Source organism: Aythya ferina (genome assembly GCF_964211825.1).
Source record: "Aythya ferina genome assembly, chromosome: 3".
Lineage (NCBI taxonomy): Eukaryota > Metazoa > Chordata > Aves > Anseriformes > Anatidae > Aythya > Aythya ferina.
The window spans coordinates 14,421,091-14,440,030 of NC_140298.1; the positions used below are offsets into that span (position 1 = coordinate 14,421,091).

Below are 18,940 nucleotides of genomic sequence, written 5' to 3' on the forward strand. Positions count from 1 at the left end.
GCTGTAGTCAGACCCTAACGCTTTGTCTCTGCCCCTGCTCCCGAGGAGCAGATCCTGCGTGGGTTTCCCCACAGCCAGCAGCTCTTCCAGAACTGCTCCCACATGGCTCCGTACCACGGGGTCCATCCCCCAGGAGCAAGCTGCTCAAGCACTGGTCCCCCAGAGGCGGCAGCTCCCCCCAGACCCCCTGCTCCTGTGTGGGCTCCTCTCCATGGGCTGCAGCTCTGGCCCAGGGCCTGATCCTGTGGGGGTTCTCCATGGGCCACAGCCTCCTCCAGGCCACATCCACCTGCTCCACCAGGGGCTCCTCCAAGGGCTGCAGCATGGAGATCTGCTCCATGTGGGACCCATGGGCTGCAGGGGGACAGCCTGCTCCACCTCTACATGGGCCTTTGGGCAGGCCTGTGGGCTTCTCCATGAGCCACAGGGGAACTGCTGCTGTGTGCCTGGAGCACCTCCTGCCCTCCTTCTGCACTGTCCTTGGGGTGTGCAGGACTGTTTCTCAGCTGCTGTTGTGCAGCAGTTCTCCCCCCCCTCCCCCCTTTATTAAATCTGCTCTCCCAGAGGCCCATCCAACATCATTCAGTGGCTCGGCTCTGGCCAGCAGTGGGTCCCTTTTGGATCCTGCTGGAGCTGGCTCTGATCTGACATGGGACAGCTAATGGGCTCTGTTCACAGAGATACCCTGCAGCCCCCCTTCTAGCAAACCCTTGCCACATTAGAATCAATACTGGGGGAATAAAGTGTTTAGAGAAAGGAAATATCAAGTGAATAAAAATTTAAAATGTTTTGCCTTCTGCAGCAAAGGCACAGTGAAGACAATAGCTGGGGTTACTTGGCAGTGCTTTCCTGCTGTTCTAGAACAGGTATAGAAGATAGATCAGGAATTTGGGTTATTGGTAAGGCTTGCAAGAAAGGCTTTGAACTGCTTAGAGGTTTTAACTGCACAGCTATTGACTTTGAGAGTGGTGTAAAACTTTGGAAAGGATCTTCTTTTTCTTTATTTTTATTTTTTGAAACACAGAGATGTCTTTTATATGCAATGTGCTAGAGAGTGACATGATCTGTTTTGGCCCTAACCTAAGTAAATGAGCCTACTGTGACAGACAGTGCCAGAACTGTCGCCGTCTAGGGTTTTCAGCTTCAGATGTCATTATATTCGACATTGTCATGCAAGCACATTTTTGAGGAACAGCACAAGAATGAATTTTGCCTTCAGGAGAGCTGACTTCGAGTAAATGTGAAATGCCCTAGGGATTTCTCATTGGAATTCAGTAATGATTTGGAAGTAAATACAGAAATAGAGCTGGTTTTAAAAATAAAGCAATAGGTAGGTCTGAAAGAATGTTAATATATGTATATGTATTTTATCAGAGAAAATACAACTCTGTCTAATTGACCAGAATTTGAAATCGAGTAGTCAGAGTATACATAACTAAAGACTTGATGGTTTTTATGTTAAAAACCAAACATATAAAGTAACATTAAAATGTATATATGTCTAATAAGTAAGACATTGTACTGAAACAGTAAGTTGACAATGTAAAGATTAATTAAGATGGTATTTAAATTTACTTTAAGCCTTAGTAAAACTATTCTTCTGCACTTCAAGAATTTGGATCATTTTTTATGGGTCTAATGGTAATGTGAATAAAAACTTATTTCTGCCAGTGTGTTTACAGAAGATTGAAGTAATATCTGATCAACTATAAAGTGAATTTGAAAACAAAGAGTTTTAAAGAAGGTCGATTTCTTTTAGTAGTCTTTGCTTTCTGCCTTTTTGTGAAGCAAGCACAGCAAAAATTTACTTTGGATAGCCAAAGAGAAAATGGTTGGCTATGTGAAGGCTGCATGTCCCAAAGCAGCTTTCCAAATTCATAAAATGTAGATTTTCATTTTCTTAACACACTCTGTAAAAAATAATAATAATAAAAAAAAATCATAGAATCATATATGTTGGAAAAGACCTTCAAAATCATCAAGTCCAACCATCAACCTGACCTACTGAGTGCCATCACTAAACCATGTCCCTTTGTGTCATGTCCACACATCTCATAAATACCTCCAGGCATGGGAACTCTAACACTTCCTCAGGCAGCCCATTCCAATGCTTGACCACCCGCTCTATGAAGACTGTCTTCCTGAGATCCAATTTTGAATGTCCTCTGGCACAACTTGAGATGACATGAATTGTTTGATTCCAGGAATGCTCATGCACAGAATCAGAGAGCTAGGATGTCACAATGTGCACAAACCCACTTATTTTTCTCAAGAGTTTATGAGATTGAACTATTTAGGTTGATTGGCTTTGGCCTTGATTGCTCCCCCCCCCCCCTTTTTTTTTTTTTTTTTTTTTTTTTTTTTTTGTAATTATACTTGGAAATAGATTGTTTTTTTCCAGAAGCTGATAGTATGTAACATTATCTAGGAGCTATACAAAGCTGAAAATTGCTCTGTCAAATTGTTGTAGAATACTCAGTAATATGTTTGTCTTCCATTGGTTCATTTGAGTACTGGAGAAAAATAACCTGAGAAGGAAAGGAGGAATCAACAGACAAGTGATAGTGAAAGGCAGCTCAATAGGCAAAGGCAGTATACAATACAGTATATTGGTGAACTGATTTTGAGAATTTTTGGGAGGGAGAGTGAAGATGATCCAAGCTGTGGAAACATTTCTGAACAAGGAATGGTTAAGTAGGTTAGGACTGTTGCTTGTACAAGAGAGAACTGAAGCAGAAGTCGCAGCAGTATATAAAGATCAGGATAGCCAGGGAAAAGAAAGGTTGCGGTTGCTTGTTCTTCTCCCAGTATAAGAACTAAGTGGTATTAAATGGTCACATATTCAAAACAAGAGAAGATGCTTCTTTATGCAACATGTACTGGAGCTGGGTACCCAGACGCAGGATGCTGAAGTGTCACTGCTATATGCTAGCCTCTTTAGAAAATACTGCTTCCATGATAGATCAATTTTGAGAAGATACTCTTATCTCTTTGAGGATATATTAAAAATCATTACAATATTACTGACCACATACAGATCTGATTTTCAAAAGTATTAAGGAATGTGAATCTGTGATTAACTACAAAGAGTAATGCCAGTAAGAAAATGGATTTGTTGGCCTACCAAATTTTTGAAATTTCCAAAATGCCTGTCTTCATCAAAAAAGATGAAGTTTTTCTAATTATTTTATTTTATTTTATTTTTTATTCTGAGATGTAATAAATCAAAAGAGTTGTTATTCTGGGGGAGAAGCGAGGAAAAAAATTACATGCAAAATAATGGGCCTATCCCAGCAAATGTTTTAGTAATTGTATTTCCATGGTGGGTTTTGGGTTTAGGTAGTCTGTTTTCTAAAGACGAAATTGGTCTTCAAAATGCCCCTGAATATCTTTGTGTGTGAAAAGACCTCTAAAGATAAACAGGATTCATAGAATCACAGAATGTTAGGAATTGAAAGGGGCCTTGAAAGATCGTCTAGTCCAATCCCCCAGCCATTGGCAGGAACAGCTTCCACTAGATCAAGTTGCTCGAAGCCCCATCCAACCTGGCATTGAACACTTCCAGGGATTATTGAAATGCTTTGTTCAGTTGAGGCCTACCTTTAAGACATTTTGAATAGATGGCATGACAAATTGTCAATTGTCATCAGATGTGGATAAAATAATTGTATGGTTTTTTTTTTGGGGGTCCGTTTTAACAAGTAGATTCAAATGCTAACTTTTTTTTTTTTTTTTTCCTCAAAAAGCACTTAAGAATTACTACAATATATGTAGCATTGCTACTCCACTCTGTGTAATAATCCCCATTGTCTATAATCTGAATCCCAGTATATGAACGTGATAAATAATTCAGAACTGTTAGTTTGCCAACTAAAGCTGCTTCTTAGATTGCTGGAGAGGGTTGTTTTGTGCAGGTATGATCTGAATCAACAACCAGGGACATTTGATTGTGCTAAAACGCCTGGGAACAATAGCTATCAAGAAATAGGCATTTCTTACACAGTAGAGAGAGTGATCTGATTTTCTTTTAGGTGGATGGAAGATGAAAATGCAACCACATTTGTAACATTAAGACTGGGTACTGGCAAAATAGAGAATATTAAATGAGGTAGGAATAAAAGTTAGGGAGTATGGGAAAGGATTTAGTCTCAAAGATATTTGCTCAATGATTGCCTCTGTCAGGCCACTATGCAGGTAAATGGAGGAAAAAAAAAAGAAAAAAAAAAGGATGCAAGGTTAGAGCAAGAAGAATGATAATGGGGTTAATCCTTGCTGATATCAACTGGCAGAGATCCACTGACATCAGTGGGGCTGGCAGCTTGTATCAGTTCTGTAAGTACTGGGTTATAGCCAGCCCTTCAAAAGCAAGGTTAGACATATTAGGATTTTCCTTGTTTTATTACAGAGGCATGTAAATTTGGCTTTAAAAATAGGGCAATGAAGTTACCATGTTTTTAAATATTAAAAATCAGCTTTTAATATCAACTTCCTATAGGACACTGCTAGTTCTTGTTTCCTTGAGAGGTTATTTAATACAATTAACCTGAATGAGGGTGTCTTTGTAACTAATTAATAATTAGTTACAAGTTTTTGGTTGTGTTGCAGTGTGGGATCATGTATTGATCCCATTGAGGAGTCAAGTAGAATTTCAACACACAGGCTATTCTAGGGGAAATCAAATAGTTCATGCTCTCTGTGCAGATATCTGGATGATTTGAACATCCTGAAGAATGGAAAAGGGAGCATGAAAAGAGACAGAAGAGATAGATCTTCTTGTACAGGCTGAAGGCCCTCAGAGGAATTTTGAGAATGAACTTTCAAATTGTACTTCTGCTTCCCTCATATGTGTCAACTAGTGCAAAGCATCTTCTTGCTGGGGTCAGTGATTTGGCTTACAGAAAATGCAGTAAGTGGCTAATTAGATGGATTCCATATCTACCTCATGCACAATTACCTAATTGCTACAAATTTGATACACTGCTCATGATTTGTGAGATAAATGGAGACAGAGATCACAGATCTTATGGCACCATGCAAGTTTGGATTTCATTATGCAAGCATAAAAAAAAATCTAGTGCTTAGCCTTTTGATTATTTCTTGCACAGGCAGTATTTCATAATCAAGATCTTGTTTTTATGACACTCTCAGAAGAAAATCAGCAAAGGAACTGTTTCCATATGTCTGAATCATTGTCTGTATGGTTTTGTGCCATGACATCAACCTACTGTCTTTTGAAATCTCCTCCTCTCCTTTCCCCACAGTTGCATTTTAGGGAGACTTCCTCTTGTATCTTCAGTGAAGTATCTCAAGCAATGAAAGAGGCTTTGTTCATACATCTTTTCTCAAGTGAAATGTATTTAACTACTGACACTTTAGATTAAAGATAAAGTCCAAACAGAGTCAGAAATTAAGATCTGACTGGAAATCTGAGAGTCTACAAAACCAGGTTAAATGAAAGTTGAAGAGGTTCTGATCTTACATTATTTTATAATGGCTTAGATTCATTTCCTCAGCTCAGCAGTTTTAATTACATAGGAAGGAATACCCACTTACACCCAAGAAGGTAATTGCTAATGTAACAAGCCAATTACTTGCAAACTTTTGGAACAATGAACTGTTAAATAAAGAATGTGGTAAAAGTGGGCTGTTACAGATGGCTTAGAGCTGGGCTTTCATTCCCAGATTAGCCCTGTGGCATTGAAAAGATTTTGCTCAAAGACAATTGAAAACATTTCCAAATGCTCAGCTATAATACTCTAGTAGTTTAGAAGAGCTTCAACGTGTGTTTAGACCCCAGATTTGACATTACTTCTGTACTGGCAGCAATCACTATCTTTCTATCCTGTGTATATTCATGATTTGTAGAACAGGAGAAATAAGACACAGAGCAGCTTTGAAGAGCAAGTGAGTTATTTGGTATATGCATGTGCACAGTTAAAGGACATGAGCCCCATGAACCAGCAATGTGCCTTTGTGGCCAAGAAGGCCAGTGGTATCCTGGTGTGCATTAGGAATAGTGTTGCCAGCAGGTCGAGGGAGGTGATCCCACCTCTCTACTCAACACTGGTGAGGCCACCTCTGGAGCACTGTGTCCAGTTCTGGTCTCCCCTGTCCAGCAGAGGGCTATGAAGATGATTAGGGGACTTATGAAGGAAAGTTGAAGAGAGAGGCCTATTTAACTTGGATTAGAAAAGGCTGAGAGGGCATCTGATCAATGTTTATCAATATTTTAAGGAAGGATGTCAAGGTGATGGGGCCAGATTCTTCAGTGATGCCCAGCAAAAGAATAAGAAGCAATGGGAACAAAATGAAATGAACGTGAGGTTCCATCTGAATATGAGGAAAAACTTTATTGTAAGGGTGACAGAGCAGTGGAACAGGTTGCCCAAAGAGGTTGTAGAATTTCCTTCTCTAAATATATTCAAAACCCACCCAGACATGATCTTGTACAATGTGCTCTATGTGACCCTGCTTGAGCTGGGGGCAGGGGTGGACTAGATGATCTCCAGAGATCCGTTCTAACCTCAGTCTTTCTGTGATTCTCACATATATGTGATTAATGCAGTGAATGAACATTTCATTGCTCTCCAGTCACAGACTGTAGCTTGTTGTCCATCTGTTAAAGCTGCCTGTTGTCTGTCTGTAGGAGTCTGAATGCACCCCTGAGTTAATGACCAGTGTCCTTTGACACAGTAAATGGTTGATGCCTTGAGAATTTGTTGAGTTGCTGGGATCAGTCCCTGCCACTGAGGAAGTTTAGATGTTCATTTATTCCATTTTCTCTTCGAACTGTCCGGTTCCTTGCCTATTGTGCTGAGTTTGATTTTTTTTTTTTTTTTTAATGCATTGCCTATTGATGATCTACTGAAGCAATTCCTTGAACATCTGGATTTCAAGACCGCTGCTCATCTTGGGTTTTATTTTTCCATTTGCTTTTAAGTAAAGCAGGAAAGCTTTTTAAGGAACATACACACACACACAAAAGTGAAGCAAATGTTACAGCAGAGCACCCTTGGTCAGGTTTCGGACTACATTTTTCCCTATGCATGTTAATACAATGTGATAGCACAAACTACATGGAAGCTAGTCTATTTCCTATAAGGCTCTTAAGATAGAAATCTGATAACTATAAATATATAGACATCTAACATTTTTCCTTGCTACAAAGAAGAGTTTTGTAATAAAGACCAGCACCGTTTCTGACAAACTGTAGGCTTGTGAATGCTAGGTAAATACTTGTTCCTCCTTCTAACCATTTCACAGGCTTATGACTCAGAAGAAAATATTCATAAACTTTATTTTCAACCCGAATTAGGTTAAAAAAAAAAAACACAACACAACACACACACAAAAAGCCAGCACAATTGTGATACCAATGTGCTCAGGACTTTCATAGGCAAACTGTCCAGCTTACACTATGACATAATATGCCATTTTCAGTAACTTCAGCATCATTTTAATAACAAATGAGAAGTAATGAGATTAATGGTGGTTTGTTCACTAGTTTTTGTGAGAACCATTGCCATCTAACCTGGACAGCTCTTTTGAAGAAGAAATAAAGCAGAAAAAAAAATATTAATTTAGAGTAAGAAATCCAAGAAGACTATTCTTCTCATTTTCTCTTCTCATCCCACGTTTGTGTCACCTGTCATAGACACCCAGATGATTTTTTTGAAATTAAAAATACTGTTTTTCTTTGTGGCTTCTGAAGAACCACTTGAATTCTTAAGTGATATTTCCCCTAGGAAGCCTGAAGAGAACATGATTCAAACAAATAGCTCTCAGATGCATGTTGCATAGGGGTCTCTGTGGAAAATGACAAATCTTGTGGTCCAGCAATGTGATGGCAGTACTGTTTACAAATGTGGAGACTGTAAGAGGTCCGACCAGATTGACTAGTGTCCTTGATTCAGCATGTTTTAGAAATAAATTAAGAATTTTCTTGGCTTGTTCTTTCAAGACACATCTACCTGAGAGTTGAACTGAGTTCATCTGCATTTCTTAAACTCACTTGGACCTTTATTAATATTCCAGTGTCCTAAACAGTACCGATTCCCTGCATAATGCAACAGCTGTCCCTTGTAGCCCTTGTACTAGTGCTGTCTGTAGAGACAGCTGGTCTCATGCCCTTTAAACCTGATATCAAACACTGAACAGTTGTGCAGGCTAAAGCGTCCCTAACAACTGTCTCCTCCAGGACCCTCTTGTCTACTTAGACTGATGGTAGTTGGTGGTGCACTTGACCAGTGGAGAAAATGAATGAGAGGGAATGAAAAGATGAGCAAGTTTCAGCAGAGAGGGTCAACAGCTCCTCATAATTTAGTATTATCTGCAAACTTACTTAGTATACATTTGAGTCCTGCATCCAGATCGTTTATAAAAACATGAAAGAAAACTGTCCGTAAAATGGAGGCCTGGGGATCCCCACCAGTGACTGGCCACCAGCCTGATGTAAACCCACTTACTACATAACCCTTACAGCCTGACCTGTCAGCCAGTTGTTCACACATCATCTTATTTGTCTAGCTGTAAGCTGGACATTCTGTTTAGGAGGATACTGTGAGAAACAGTATTGAAAACTTTGCTGAAATCCAAAAAGGTCACATCCCATGTCTTTCCTTGGTCAACTAGATGGGTAATCTTGTCATACAAGGAAATTAAATACGTTAAAGAGGACTTTCCCTTTGAGAACTTGTGCTGACAATCACCAATGTGTCTGTTGTCTTTCAGATGATTTTCAGTAACTTCCAGAATAATTTTCTTCATAATTTTACCAGGCACTGAAGTGAGATTGACAGACCTCTAATTACTAGGGTCTTCTTTCTTAACCTTAGTGAAAACTGGGGCAACATTTTTCAGCTTCCCGTAACCTGGAAAAACATCCACCAGCTCTTTGAATACCCTGGGATTAATTCCATCAGGCCCTATAGATTTACGTGCATCTGGCTGAAGCAGTAAATCTCACACAAATTCAGAGCTGGCTGGGAGTTTGTTGTTCTCGCAGTCATGGTCCTCCAACTCAGGGTCTAGGGAGTAAAGAATCTCCCAGACCTCTGTTTCAGCTGTGTGGTATTCCCAGTTAGCATCTGGAAAGTTGAAGTCCAGAAGGACAAGGATAGATCTAGAGATCTTTCTCAGATCCTTGAAGAATAACTCATTGGTGAAATACACCATCATCACCACAGTACACATGTCACAGGACTCTTCCCACCAAGTTTTGATTATACCAATGATGTCATAGGTCTAGGACTGAACCAAAGCTTCTCTTGCTTATTCCTCTTGCTTCGTGCATCAGTATAGAAACATTTCACATGTACTCCAGTGGACTCAGCATCTCATGGAGAAGACTGAAGGACCTCACTAGCACGCAGTCCCTCAAACTTAGCCGTAGCTTATCAGCGGTGAGACTGATTTTATCCCTTTCCCCTCCAAATCTAGTTCAATGCTCTTTCAATCAGTCCTTCTAACTTGTGAACAAAAATCATAGAATCATAGAATATCCTGAGTTGGAAGGGACCCTTAAGGATCATCAAGTCCAACTCTTGACACCGCACAGGTCTACCCAAAAGTTCAGACCATGTGACTAAGTGCACAGTCCAATCTCTTCTTAAATTCAGACAGGCTCGGTGCAGTGACCACTTCCCTGGGGATCCTGTTCCAGTGTGCAACCACCCTCTCTGTGAAGAACCCCCTCCTGATGTCAAACCTAAATTTCCCCTGCCTCAGCTTAACCCCATTCCCGCGGGTCCTGTCACTGGTGTTAGTGGAGAAAAGGTCTCCTGCCTCTCGACACCCCCTTACGAGGAAGTTGTAGACTGTGATGAGGTCTTCCCTCAGCCTCCTCTTCTCCAGGCTGAACAGGCCCAGTGACCTCAGCCATTCTTCGTACGTCTTCCCCTCCAGGCCTTTCACCATCTTCGTAGCCCTTCTCTGGACATTCTCCAACAGTTTCATGTCCTTTTTATACTGTGGTGCCCAGAACTGCACACAGTACTCGAGGTGAGGCCGCACCAGCGCAGAGTAGAGCGGGACAATCACCTCCCTTGACCTACTAGCGATGCCGTGCTTGATGCACCCCAGGACACGGTTGGCCCTCCTGGCTGCCAGGGCACACTGCTGGCTCATATTCAACTTGCTGTCTACCACGACCCCCAGATCCCTCTCTTCTAGGCTGCTCTCCAGCGTCTCATCGCCCAGTCTGTACGTGCAGCCAGGGTTTCCCCATCCCAGGTGCAGGACCCGGCACTTGCTCTTATTGAACTTCATGCGGTTGGTGATCGCCCAGCTCTCCAACCTATCCAGATCCCTCTGCAAGGCCTTTCCACCCTCATTTGAGTCCACAACTCCTCCAAGTTTGGTGTCATCAGCAAACTTGCTCAAAATACCTTCTATTCCTACATCCAGATCGTTTATAAAAATATTGAAAAGTACCGGCCCTAAAATGGAGCCTTGAGGGACCCCATTGGTGACCGCCCGCCAGCCTGACGCAGCCCCATTTACCATAACCCTTTGGGCCCTGCCCGTTAGCCAATCGCTCACCCATCTTATGATGTTTTTATTTAGCTGTATGGTGGACATTTTGTCCAGTAGGATCCTATGGGAAACCGTGTCAAAAGCCTTGCTGAAGTCCAAAAAAATCACATCAGCTGGTTTCCCTTGGTCCACCAACCCTTTCCATCTCTGAGAAAGGTGTATCCTGTCAGGTGCCAGCAGGCCTGGTGTCGTGTAGACCACCCCATGATCAAAGAAAAAGAAAATTTTGCCAGTGACACCAGCCTCAGAGCCACACATTGATAAGCTGGGTCTGCCTGTTTCTACCAATATCGTTCCCTGTTACTGGAAGGGTAGAAGAAAACTGCCTGTGTGCCTGCTCCTTTAACCAATAGTCTCAAGGCCTGGAAGACCTTTTGGATTGCTCTTGGACTTTCTTTGCAACTTCATTGCCTCCTACATGAAAAAACATGAATAGTCTGAGGGCCATACAAGTCTAGTGAGTTTTCTAGCAATATCTTTAACCTGTCCCCAGGGAGGCAGCAGACCTCCCTGTGAGGCAGGTCTGGTTGGCATACTAGGCCCTCTCTTCCCCTCAGAAGGGATGATGCCCACCATGCTCCCTAAGGCTGCCTTCCAGAGGTGTCGGGATGGCCACTGCTGCTCCTGGCTCCCATGCCTCCTCAAGAGAGCTGCCAGTTCGTGGTGGGTCTTTGCTGCCCCAGGGTTTCCCCAGTGTGGTGAGAAAAGAACACTAGACCGCGATCCCTTGCTCCGAGCCAGCACAGGAAATGGTCACCTCAGCGTGAGATATGTATTTGCTAATAACCAAGACATGTTATTAAAAAGTCAAAAATGGAAAGCAAAATTAGAAAGGAAAATGTGTGGGAGAAATGAAAGAGGATTCTTTTAAGACAAAAAAAAAAACAAAACATAGTAGACTGTAGGGCTCCAGTTACTATGAATGACTTAAGCAGGCAGACAACACAAAAGGGTGAAAAGGAGGAGAGAATAAAGAGAAGAAAAGAAAATGTAGGTTATACAATCCTTTAAATGATATTACAAAAGCTTTCACAGGTATTTGGATTTCAAATAGAATTAAAATGCACTAAATTACTTCAGTTATTATGAGGAAAATTAAAACGCCTTTTTTTTTTTTTTTAATATGAATATAGGTTCAGACTATACCCGTGATCTTGGTAGTCATATTTCTAATGTAGTTGTTCATTATTTGGCTGGTGACGGAATGCAAGTTTTCCTCACTTCATTCTTTCTCTGAGGTATGCACAAAGGTTGAATTTAATTTAATGGAGAAAACGCAATTATATGGCAGTTAGAATGTTAAGGAAGTAGATTTAAAGTAAGTCAAACTTTTTTTTTTTTTTTTTTTTGATAAAACACTAGTTGCTTGTACTGTGCACATTTTAAAGTGCTTCATCTTCTTTTCAGCAGGGACTGCAACGTTTGAGATTATCTTGACTTTGCTAAAGTACTACACATTTGACAACTGTCAACAGGACTATATTTAGAGGGCCAATACTTCATGTAGTGGTTTAGCAGCCAGCGTTCCAGTGAAGGAGCATTTCTCAAAGGCTCTTCACTCAGTAAGTAAATGCATGAAGCCCTGATCTGTCACCTGTTCTGCATGTAATGAAAATGTTAATTGTTCTCTTAGATGAATATATTCTCATCTCTTATAAAAATGAAAAGTTGTCCAAAAAATAGCAAGCACAGTAACCATCCTGTAGGGGCAGAATCTCTTACATAGATACAATATGAAGTACGTAAAACTGTATATACACAGTATATAGTCAATTGTTTTGTGTAATTTAAGTAACTGAATTGAGAGCCGCTCTAGAAGGGAAGATAGTGGAAACTAATTTTGCTCATTGCAATAACTGACTAAAGAGGCTGTTGGAATTCTGCCCTGGTATCTGATGTCAGAAAGAAAATTCAGTATTATGCCTTAAGGTTGTTTTTTGTTTCTTGGTTTGCTATTTAATCTCAGAAGAATTTTATATAATACTCTCAGTTGTCTATAATTTAATTATTTTACATTTGGAGCCTCCACTCAAATGCTGTGTTTTCCTTGAAAATGAGTACTTAGTTGGGAGCTCTACTGTTGCAGCTCCTCCATCCTGGTTAGATCAGGATGAAACCTGATTCTCTAAAGCTGCCTGATCATAATTTGCTCCTATAATTCCTTTTAACAATGCTTTTACAATTTGGTTGGCCTCAATTTTTGAATCTGTCACATACCCACCACTTCTTTTGTTCTGTTTATGAATCATGTTTTGAGAGAAGATAAGCTTAGTGGATTTTTTTTTTCTTTTTTCTTTAATATCTGAGAAGGAGCTGGTAGGGATCCATTGTTGTTGTTATGTGTGTTTCGAGTCTGAGTGCTTCATTACCATAGCCTGTGAAATCCATAAGAATCATCTATCCCTCAAGGTATGGGTTTTGTCCCAAAGATGAGGTTTTACCTGAGCCAGACTTCAAATTGATTAAGAACAAGCTAGTTTAAGACTTATTTGTACACACAACTGCTGGATTCTTGTAGTCTTTAGATATGATTTAAATCTATGTGTACAGAGTTAATGGTTCATACACAGATATATATATCTGCAGCCGTAGTATTTACTTTATGTAGTATTTCCTTTTTATGACTTTTTCAAGCTAAATTACTTGCCATAACTGACATAAATTAAATGTTCAGAACCTGCATTCAGTTTTCACTCCAGCAATTCAGTTTGAGAGTTTATATTCATGTGAGCAGGAAGTAGTCACCCATCTGATGATCTGTCTCACAGCCTAAATCACAACCAGAAAGTATTTTATGCCTGAAGAAATAATCTCTGCAACCTCTTCATGATGATTTCTTTTGACTCTATCAGTCTGCAGTGTGTAAGGGTAGTCTGTGTAATCATATTTCTACTCTTAAGTTATGTGGCAGTATTAGAAAATGATTATGCATACAGAGAATAATAGCAGTTATAACTTCAAGATAAAATCTGCTTCCAATCTTTAGTTAGTAAAGATTTTGAAGTGTCGTGGACAATCTTTTCATTTTTGTGTTGGTGTGACCTTGTCTGGCTGCCTGATTCAGTCAGCTTCTCTCTTGTTCCCCTTCTCAACAGAACAAGGGGAGAAACTAAGAGAAATTTCTGGGTGTAGATAAGGACAGGGAGATGAATTACCAATTATCACCAAAGGCAAAACAGGCTTGACTTGGTTAGGATTAATTAGCTTTTACTAATTGAAAATAGAGTAGGATGGTGAGAAATAAAAACACAACTAAACCCACCTTTCCCTAATTCTCCCATCTTTCTTGGCTTGCTTTCCCTCCTTTGCTTCCTCTACTGCCTCCTCCCTTCCATGTGGCACAGGAGATGGGGAGCAGGTGTTGCAGTCAGCCCATAAGAGTTCCTCTCTGCTGCTTCTTCCTCCAAACACTTTTCAGATATGTGCAAAGGATGGAAAAGTAATAAATCCATGCTCATGCAGCAGGAGAGGTGAGTGGAACACATACAGAGCCATCTCCAGGCACTGCAGACCATTATTGATATGCTTGAAAGTTGACATTGTTAATTTTTCCTCTAGAAATCATTGGCTGTTTTTTTTTCTAGTTAGTTCAGTGGAGGCTTTTATAAATATGTTTTTAAAATAATGTTTTTAAATAATGCAATAATGCTAAATGCTTATAAAACACACTCTAATGACATTGTTTTAGGTTCTGTGCGTCAGTGTCTGTGCGTAGGTTTTACTCTAAGCACATACAAAGCATTCCAGCCATCATTATGCTCCAACTAGAGAAAGTGTTTTTGCAAAAGCCATGTTGTTAACTTTCATAGTGTTTATGACTTTTCTGATGCTTTATATATATGTGTGTGTATGTAATATATATGATTTCTTTCTGTAAAAAAGAGTTCACAAATCTACATTTCTGAGCTATTAGTTTTCAGGAATGTTTTCCTTGCACCTCTGTGGTCACCTATATGTGGCATAACTTCAGGCTGATTGCGATAAAAAGGTGGTACATTCATGGCACTAGCAGCCAGCTTCTGAAGTCTTTGGCAAAATCCTGTTCAAGTTGTAAGGATTTTATCCAGAGTACAGTTGTTGCTGTAAATTACAAATGCTGTTTTGCTGAGATAAACCAAAATGTTGCTATTCATGGGTACACATTAGAAAAATGTTCACTGGTTTTGTGGTTTACTACTTCTCTACAAAAGAAAGTTCATTTTCTGTAAGCTGGTCAGTTTGGAGTGAAAGACTTTGTCTACTTTGATGCCACCTTTCTTTGTATCAGAATCACGCAATACCAATGTGTGTGCCTTTTACTGTCTGGAGCTATGAACACTCCTAGAGACCTTTTTTGTCTTTATCTTTCACCACTCATGCATAAAATTTTAGGATATATCCTTTCTTTTGTACCTCTGCTTTAATTTTGATTGGGTGAAGTACTGTCTGAGGAGAAAGGAGAAAACTGCTAACTGAGATCTATGGAAGCCTACGGTATGCAATTAACTTCCTTTAAACATGTAGTATTACGTGATAATAGCCAGCGAAAATAATTTCCCAGTATTCTAAAGTTGCAAAGCTGACTCACCTCTAATAATCTGGGCAAAAGCATTTAAGCTGGGGTGTAAACTGTCTTGGATTATCAATGTTGAGAAATATGAAACTGAATAATATTTTGGAAACCCTATTCTGAACATTTGATACCCACATGTACTGTTTCTCAGAGGAAATGACAACTATTAGCCAAAAATTTCTCCTGTCTCCCCTTATGCTGACTTACTCTAACATCTTCAGGGAGTACCTGATCACCATGGACTGCCGCATATGGAAGTGGGTTTATAACCTCAGGAAATAAAATCAAGAGACAACTGCTTAACTTTAAATCCCAAAACTCAATGTAGCAACACTTACAAGTGTGAAAAGATTTTGGTTTACAGTGTTTAATTATAAATAGCAACAACAACAGTGGGAAAAGAGTAGTGCTAGCAGGAAAAGTGTGGGGGGCAGGAAGGTCTAGAAATGGAGGGGAAAAAAAGTTATTTTTGGAATGCAGCTCTGATTAAAAATCTTTAACTACCTTAAAATTATTTATGTGATGAGTGTGTTGCTGCTAGGTTATTCCTCCAGTTCAGGGAAACTCATGGCCTTTTTAGAAGACAAGGATTGTTCATGTTCATGCTTCAACATGCTGCCTCTGTGATAGGAAGAGGTGTTTGTTTTCTTATAAGAACTTGTGATTAAATTATCCAGTCACATCCTTGACCCTTGAACAAAGCATTTTGATAACTTTGACTCATATTCATGGCCAGACTTGCCAAAACATGCAGGCAGAATTGAACCCAAATCCAAATCACTCTTATTTCTCCCTGAGACTCCAGTATAGTATAGACCAAGAACAGCAATGCTGATTATTTAAAGGAAAAAAAGCTGACGACCATAGTGACCCCCAGTGAAGATGTGTACAAACAGCAAGGCAAGTGGAGTTTATTCCTGAAAGACCCTGAGCTCCTGTGTTTATATTTTGTAAATGTGGTATTCTAGGATTTCATGGCTTCCCGCTGCGGTTAATTGCCCAATCCCCAGACGGTGCTTTCTCTGCGTGAAAGACAGCCATTGCACACACTTATTCATGTGAGGACAGTTTTATCGAATATCTGACTGTGTGCTAGAACACCAGCTGTTGGTCTCCACTGAGGTGTGCAGCACTCATCTGTACTTAGTTTGATTACTTTTGTTGTACTTCAGATTCGTTAACTCTTCAGAAGCTTTACAATTAATTGGCAGTCAAGTCACATCATTCCTTTTCTATTTTTCAGTCTTTGCAGTATACTTTAGGCAAATGATCTTTTCTTGCTCAGACAGTCAGGTTTGGCTGCTGTCCTCAAAAACATTGTAAAATTAATGCATTGAGAATGATAAGAAAATGCCTTTTAATTTCTATTGCTATTACTGAAGGAAGACAAACTGTTTAGAAGGTGGAAATGATAGCATGCAGTTCATTTAGGTTTCTTTAGTAGGTATGTAGTGCTGGATGAACAGAAATACTCTGGTGTTGACAAACAAGGCTTTCAATGGATCAGCTGATGAACTGCTGTGTTTGTGTGATATATTACCTACAGGTGCAGGTATATATGGTGACTGTTAGCTAGAACCCTGTTATACAGGGATCAGAGGTTGCAGTGAATGAATTAAAGATGATTGACTCATAATGTAGAGAGCTGCTGTCATTGCTGGGCTGCTGTTGACTTTTGACAGTAAGCTACTCCTTGCAAGAGCATAAGGTCTGAAGTAACTTCTATGCCAACCAAAATAATTCTGTGCTTACTCAAAGAATTTGACTATCTCCCATTTCTCAATGGTGAACATAGAGGTATCATCATATTTCAGTAGCTATAAGCCTCTGTTTCATAATAGCAAGAAGAACTTACTGCAAAGACTTCTATATATAGAAGCCATAGTATATTCCTGCTGCTAGCAGCATGCTTCCTGTTGTGGGTCACATTGGTATTATCGTTTTGGCTAAGGAAGTGAACTTGTGATACTCTAATAGCTGGATCTTGCTACGTTTTCACATCATACTGCTGAATCTCAGTACTTTGTATAAACACAGCTATCTTGCAAACTCAAGAACTGTATTTTATGATCTTTGAATTTTCTTTGTTTCATGAGTATTATGTGGTATCTGATGTATCCAGTATGTGTGGGACATTTACTTATTAAAGGTATTTGGGAAAGAAGTCTAACTGTAGAGCACAAAAGTATCCTGTCAATACTAGGGGGTGTTTTTGACTTTCCTCCTAGAGGTGGGAAACTGGAAGGAGTTCATAGATACCTGCAGGCCTCTGGAGGGTTGAAAGCTGTAGATACCAGACACAGGCAGTAGCTTGTTGGCTTTTGTTCTCAACACTTCTGAAAGGTATGGTGAAGAAGACCATTGATAAAGAAGGAAAGCTCTATCTGGGATACTGGATGCTTCCTTTAATAGGCTTGAGTAAATGAAACAAAGTTTAGGAACACAGAAAAGCTCCTGGGAGCTTATTTGATTTGATTACTAAACCTTTTGAAGTGTGCTTATTGCTATAAGGAAGGAAATCTGGAAAAGGTCAAGTATGAATTAGGTGAGAAATACAAAAAGGAATTGCTTGAGATGGTCATTAAATAAGACAAAAATGAGATTCAGGAATAAATGGAACAGTATCACTGTAAAGGTGAAATGCCTCAGCATAAATCACTAAAGACAGTGAAACTGGAACAAGTCTATCCAAGATGCATTGATTTTGTAGAGGTCCAATTCCAATCTGATGAAATTGATATTTTGCAAGAGCCTCATATCCCAGTCTACATGCCTGCTTGTGAAGACCTTGTAAAGACTAAAGGTCAGTCTATCTGTCTCTGTCTACTGTACTTACGTATTTCTAACACAACCATTACCATCATGTCTAGGAGTAGGAAAAATGATCAATATTATCGTCTCTGGTGTTGGGGAGTATCCAAAGCCCTGCTACATTAGGCTCTGAGTGACTGAAACAAAGATATATCCGTGCCCATGGGAGCTCACAATCTAGTGTTTGAGGCAATAAGAAAGGAACAATTGAATAATCAGATGAGCACGAAACAAAGGCATGGTAATGCAGATGAAGGAAGCATTCAGTGTAGCTGCCAGAAGTGTCTGTAGTCTGGGCCTCCAAGTTATCAAGATGTTTATTTGAGATGGGACCCACCTCCTCTTTTCATGTAGCAGTGTCAGGGATTATCAGAGCAATTCTCTGGGACCTTTCTGATGCTCTGTTGCTTTGCTGCCTGCTTTGAATGGGGGAAGACTCTAAGTCCTGTTGTTCCCATGTGGTTATTCACACTCTGAATCAATCCAAACAAATCTCAGGTGTATTTCTTGGGATTTCATCTTATTTGTCCCACTTTTTTATTAAAGTAAAAAGGCCACCAATATGAAACAGGTAATATTGCTCAGAAGGGGGCTCTGGGACTTTGAGAATGATCGCAGGAATAAATCAAAGGGTTAATACAGAAATAAACTGCTGAACACATTACTTAGGTCTTTGTAATATTTGCCTTCTAAAATGTAGTTTTATGTGAGTAATGTTAGTATCAATATTAATATCTGCTGAGATGAACAAAACTAACGAAGTAATAGGAAAAATAAATGTTAGCCTCCACAATAAAGTTTTCCATGGGGAGTGTCAGAAAGCCTAGGACAATTTGCAAGGGCTGATTTAAATCTCTGAATTTTAGACTGGTGTCACTGTTCTACTCAGTCTGTCACTGTTACTTATTTTCTTTCTTTCTTTTTTTTTTTTTTTTTTTTTTAAACCTGTCTCTACACAGTTGCAGTTAATGTCCTACAGAGAAGAACATCTTTAGTTTGTGCCTGCATGAATATGCATAGCTTGTTTCAGTACTTAACTGTCTG

At 39.7% G+C, this 18,940-nt stretch overlaps 2 long non-coding RNA genes across 4 annotated transcripts in view; both read left to right on the forward strand.

The window, feature by feature from the left end:
• The window catches only part of LOC311433680, a 476,332-nt gene that overhangs the window by 110,084 nt on the left and 347,308 nt on the right, over window positions 1-18,940 (forward strand). The window lies entirely within an intron of this gene.
• The window catches only part of LOC311433682, a 28,629-nt gene continuing 23,465 nt past the window's right edge, over window positions 13,777-18,940 (forward strand). For all 3 annotated transcript variants that reach the window (XR_014690906.1, XR_014690907.1, XR_014690908.1), the window contains exon 1: window positions 13,777-14,003. This is a non-coding gene — a long non-coding RNA (uncharacterized lncRNA). The remainder of the gene's footprint in view (window positions 14,004-18,940) is intronic.